A 6,072-nucleotide genomic window follows, 5' to 3' on the forward strand; every position below is an offset into this window, starting at 1 on the left:
GCATGGAGCATTGGTGTCTGTCAGTCCTACCATACACACTTAGTCCCAACAATGATGCAGTTGTAACTGAGTGTCCTTACTCTTAGTTCCTGCTCCTGAACTGGATCAGCTTTTTACAAAATAAGACAATTTCTATATTGACAGGTTACAGACCTGAGGTTTTCCCCTCTAAGATACATGTTAAGTAGGTGTACTATAAGGTCATTTCCAGCATCAGGGACCTACAACTCTATAATCACAAACTGTAGGAAAGGCAGTTATCTGCTAGAGTAGTCCTATCAGGGATCATCTTCTAACAGAATGTTGTGCCAGAGAGGTAGCTGAGCAGTTAAGAGTACTTGATGCTCTTACAGAGGACTTGGGTTGGATTGCCAGCACCCCTGTGGTGGCTTACAACCCTCTGTAACTCCAGTTCTAGGGGGACCCCCACACCCTCTGCTGAGCTCTTTGGGGACCAGACCTGTATGTGGTTTACATGCATACATTTGGGTAAAACACTTATACACACAGAATAAAAATAAATAAATCTTTCTTTTTGAAAGCCTGCCTTGCTTCCTCAGAACCCCACTCAGTAGATGTTCTGATAATAATCCAGTTCTGATAAGGTTCCCTCCCTAAAAAAACAAACTAACAAACAAAAAGCTATGCCAAACTAAAATAAAATTTGAATTTGGATCTGTAGCTTTACTGAGAATACAGAACATATGACGCTTCATGGAAAAGTGCAGTGAGATAGTTTAAAAAGCATTCAGATTCTTCGGGCAAATGCATTTTGTGGAAGTAGCTGTACTTGGCTGCTCCAGCTGGCTTCTGTCCTGTCCAGAGGCATTCATATAGCTCTTCTGTGGCACTCACTGAATTTCATTACCTCGTTGGCTCCGTCTCAGAGTGAAGTTCTCTGACTCCTTTCCAAGTGCTGTTGAAAAGCTCCATTCATGACCATTTTGAGGAACTTCAGAAACCCTTCAGAGGAATTACAACAGGCTCAGGCACTGAGTGCTTTCCCTGCTTGCTGTTCTGACGCAGTGGTTTCTGTGGAGTGCCGGGGGTGGGGGGTGGGGGGGGGGGGGACTGCATCAGAGAATGCCACTAGCCACACAGTGTCAAGAAAGTGTGCTGTGGGAAATGGTCAGGTCTTAGACAGACCCATATAGACGGGTCTGAGACTGAGAGGCAAAAAACAAAACAATAACAACAGTTCTCTGACTCGCTTCACAACAGGCTGGTGGCAGGTACTACCGTAACCATTCTCCAATGTCCATCACCAAGAGTCACAGCACCAGTGGTTGTAGTTAGGACAGAGAGGGCTAATGAAGCTGGTTAACAGCAGGTCTTTACCAGTCCTTGGTGGAAGCCTGAGGACAAAGGGCTCAAGCTGCAGGAGTGAAGCAAAGTAAGTTAGAAAAGCAATGGACTTGGAGCAAGGAGACCCGGGGTCTGTCTTAGTTCTGTGCTTTGTTAGTTTTATGAACAAGGCAATACTCAACACCTTTCTGGACCCTCTTTTCTTCCTTTCTCTTTTTAGTTCTATGTGTATGAGTGTTTTGCCTGCGTGTGTGTAAGTGCTCTGTGTGCATGTGGTGCTCAGAGAGGCCAGAAGGCATCAGATCTCCTGGAACAGAAGATAGGTGGCTGTTAGCCACCTTATGGGAGCTGGAACTGAACCCAGGTTGTCCACAAGAGCAGAAGTGCTCTTAATCACTGATCCATTTCTCCAGCCCCAGGGGGCTTATTTTCTTGATCTGTAAAATCAAGGGACTGAGATCTCGGGTCAATCCCGGAAATGGGTAGGTTTAGAGAAGAGACCAGGGAGTCAAAGCTGCCCCACAAGTACCCCAGCAAGAGAACAGATGGCTGTATTCCTGACTCTTCTGTTGCCGTGATAAAACACCATGACTAGGAACAATTTAAGGGAGAGTCCACAATGATGGGGGGAGGCATGGCAACAGGCAGATAGAGCAGAAAGCTGAGAGACTGCATCTTCAACCATAAATGTGAAGCAGTATGTGAAGAAGTGGGGTGAGGCTGTAACTCCTCAAAGCTCACTCTGAGTGACAAATTTCTCCCAGCTAGGCTCCACCTCCTAAATGTTCTATCGCCTCCCCAAACAGCACCACCAGCTGGAGAGTAAGTGTTCAAATACCACGGACTATTGGGGACATTTTTTTTTCTGTTTTTTTGAGGCAGGGTTTCTCCATGTAGTTTTGGTGCTTGTCCTGGATCTCACTCTGTAGACCAGGCTGGCCTCGAACTCACAGAGATCCACTTGGCTCTGCCTCCCGAGTGCTGGGATTAAAGGCATGCGCCACCACAGCTCAGCTCTTGGGGACATTTTAATTCCAACCACCAAAGGTGGCTCAGCAAGAAGCATGGTGGACATGGAGACTCTGGGCATCCCAAGGTAAAAGAAAGTTACAGAAGCCTTACCTCCTGACTTTGCTTAGGGACATTTTTGAAGATTGTGAACAGAAGCAAAGCTTTTCAACATCTTTTGATTCTGCTAACATCCGTGGATGGCATATTACACTGTAAGTGCAGCAGTGATCACAGGGAAGAAAAGCAAGCTCTGCCAGGGCTCTATTTCTGAAAACAGATGAACACCAATAACTCCGATGAGAAGCAGAGTGCGGTGGGTGCCTTCCTGTGGTGGCCAAGCTTGGTTGTCAACTTGTCATATCTAGAAAGAGGGAATCTCAACTGAGGAATGGCCCTTGACAGATTGGCCTGTGGGCATGTCTGTGGAGCTTTTTCTTGGTTGCTAATTGATGTACAAGGGCCCAGATCACTGTGGGTAGTACCACATCCCTTGGCAGGTGGGATTGGGCTTCAAGGGTAACTTAGCTGGGCAAGCCAGAGGAAGCAGACCAGGAAGCATCATTTTCCCGTGGTTTCTCTTTCTGTTTTTGCCTCAATTCCAAGTTCTTAACTTGGCTTCCTCTCAATGATGGATTATTGTTGCAGGTATTTGATCATATTGTGAACCCCAAGATTGCATTATTTAAATAAAACCAACCATAGGTCAAGAAGTGGAGGAAGCAACCAATTTACTGGGAGTAACCATAGAGAGTGAGGGAAAGCTGGGAGGTCAGAGAAAGAGAGGCACAGGAAGCAGAAGGGAGAGACATCCGGTTGGAGGGTTTTGTTTGTTTGTTTCAGACTGGACCAGAAAAGTCTTTTTCTAAGATGATGGCAGTGGAGGAAGTTCACCCGGCTGCTTTCTCTACCTCTCTGAGCTAGTAGGTTTTCACCCCAGCATCTGGGTGATGGCTCCCGAGTCTTTATTGGTAAAATAAAAAGATGCTTAGTTAAAACAACATTTGCCTCCCTACAGGGAGGTGGCTGTGGTGGCAGATGTGAAGGCCGCCCCCTGGCTGCAGCAAGGAGGAGGCAGCAACAGCATGTGAGGCAGCGATAGGATCAGGTGCGGCTGCTGTGCCGCAGATACAGAACAGCAGACTATTATCTGTAAAATGAAATAAGCCCTTTCCTCCCAAAGTTTGTCATAGAAGCAGAAAGCAAACTAGAATACTTGGGTGTCTTGGATGAAGAGCTTGCTAGGCTTGTTTCATAGAACATTGGAGAAGAGGTGGTGGTGGTGGGAGATCTGATGTCCTCTTCTGGTCTCCTCAGGCACTGTTAATATGCACACACACACACACACACACACACACACACACACACACACACACGTTAAAATAAAACAAAAAAAAATTTTTTAAAGAGAAAAACAAGTGTCTGGAAAGATGGTTCAGCAGATAAGAGCTACTTGCTCTTGCAAAGGACCTCGGTTCCATTCCCAGCACCCACTTGGTGGCTCACAAAAATCTGTACCCCCAGTTCTAGAAGTTCTGATGGCCTCTTCTGGTCTCTGTGGATACTGCACATAAGGTGGTACACATGCAGGCAAAACATCCATACACAAAATAAAATTTTTAAAAAAATAATTTTTTTAAAGACAGCAATACATTAGCATGGCTAGCTAGCTAAAAGACAGCGAGGTTAGGTTCTATCTTTTTTCTTTTTTTTTAAATCTTTTTTTACACTAGTGCATTTGGGACTTCCCAAGCATCAAGAGCTGATATTTGTGGAATGGACGATTAGCACCCACCCATTCACCCCTGCTGCTTGTTTTTAACTTTTCTTTTTAGCAAGATGAACTTTATATTGCCGAGGTATGTTCCTACATTTGAAAACAAACCCATTTCCCAACTTCCATTGATTGTCTGCAGCCATGGGACTAAGTTCTGGCCAATGAGATGGAGCACAGAGCTGTTAGGCTGCTGGTAGAGGTCTCCAGAAGAAGAACAAACAGCTCAGGAAAACTGGTCTCTCCTTTACCTTTCCTGTTTCCTACTTAGAATTTGACACCAGCTACAACTTCAGCCTCCTTTCATGTGTTTGTTAGTATATATTAGTTATATATAATAATGTATTACATTAAGGAAGAGTTTCAATACATGTGTATAATGTATTTTGATCATACAGATCCCCATCACCCTCTCTATTTCCTTCCCACCCCAGCTGATCACCTTCCTTTTCCCAAGTATTCCCTCTTCCTGTGTGTGTGTGTGTGTGTGTGTGTGTGTGTGTGTGTGTGTGTGTGTTCCAGTGTGCTGCTTACAGGAGCATGGATGACAGATAATTTAAACAACCTGAAGCAACTTGGACTAGGTTGAATCATTAAAACAAGAAATCGAATTCTGTACGGAAGAGCTGTTGTCCCATGCTTGGATGACCACACCTGGATTTCTTACAGGTGACAAAAGAGATCTCCACTAGTTTCAGTCTCTGTTATTTGGAATTTCCTGTTGCTGTGACTGAATATAATCTTGACATGATAGGACCTAAATAAAGAGAAATGTTTTTCCATAAATCTCAGCTAAATAAAATAATTTTATTACATGAATATTCTTTGGTTCTCTAGCATAATTCAGAAAAGGTGGGGTGAATTATTTGGACGTTTTCAATTGTTTTAAGTAATTGGGTTTCATTGGAACATGAAAACAAGTCCCAGGTAGCCAAGTATTTCTTGTTTTCTTATTTTTGGCCGAACCAAAATAGATCCGTAAAAGATTCTGTGTATTAGAAGAAGAATTCTCCCAGTGTTTGGTAGCTGGATGAATTGTTCTAACTAACAAATTTCACAATGAGAAATAAAGAGCAGGATAGAAGGAGAAAATTCAGGAAGGAGTTGTATTTGAACATGGGGACTGCTTCAAGTCCAAAAAAAAAAAAAAAAAAAAAAACCCATTGCATTGTGGTTTGTGAGTGCAGTCTCAGCTGAGCATGACACCTGTATTTGTGCCACATTCTCACTATCTGTTGAAGGACATTTAGGTTGTTGCCATTCCCTGGCTATTGTGAATAGGGCAGCAATGGTCATTGCTGAATGAGTATCTGCAGACTAGAATGCCCAGTCATTTGGGCATATGCTAAGGAATGGTAGAGCGGGGTCATGTGAAGATTCAGCGTTTAGTTTTGTGAGGATTCTCCATACTGATTTCCACAGAGGCTGCACCAACTTGCATTCCCGAAACATCAAATGAAAGTTCTTCTTTCTTCACAGACTCACCAGCATTCTGACTGTTTTTGTTTTATTGATCTCAGCCATTCTGACTGGGGTGAGATGAAATATCACAGTTGTTTTAATTTACACCTCCCAACTTGCTAGGGATGATGGACACTTTCTGAGGTATTTCTTTGCTTTTTATTTCTTCTATGGAGAACTCTGTTTAGATCTTCCTAAGCCATTTTTCAATTGGGGTAATTGCTTCCTAGACCCTTTGTTATTGTTGTTTTTTAATTCTTTGTATATTCTAGATATTGATCCTCTGTCAGTTTTGTATCTGGCAAATACTCTCTCCCATTCTGTGGGGTTCTTCCTCACTTGGTTGTTTCCTTGGCTATAAAGAAACTTTTTAGTTTTATTAGATCCCAGTTATCAATTGTTGGCCTTAATTCCTTGGCAAGTGGAACCCTGTTCTGGAAATCCTTCCTACCCATATGTCCTGTAGGTACTGCCCATGTTTTCTTCTAGTAGTTTTAGGGTTTCAGGTTTCAAGTTGAGGCCTT

Source organism: Onychomys torridus, chromosome 11, assembly GCF_903995425.1.
Source record: "Onychomys torridus chromosome 11, mOncTor1.1, whole genome shotgun sequence".
NCBI classification, from domain to species: domain Eukaryota; kingdom Metazoa; phylum Chordata; class Mammalia; order Rodentia; family Cricetidae; genus Onychomys; species Onychomys torridus.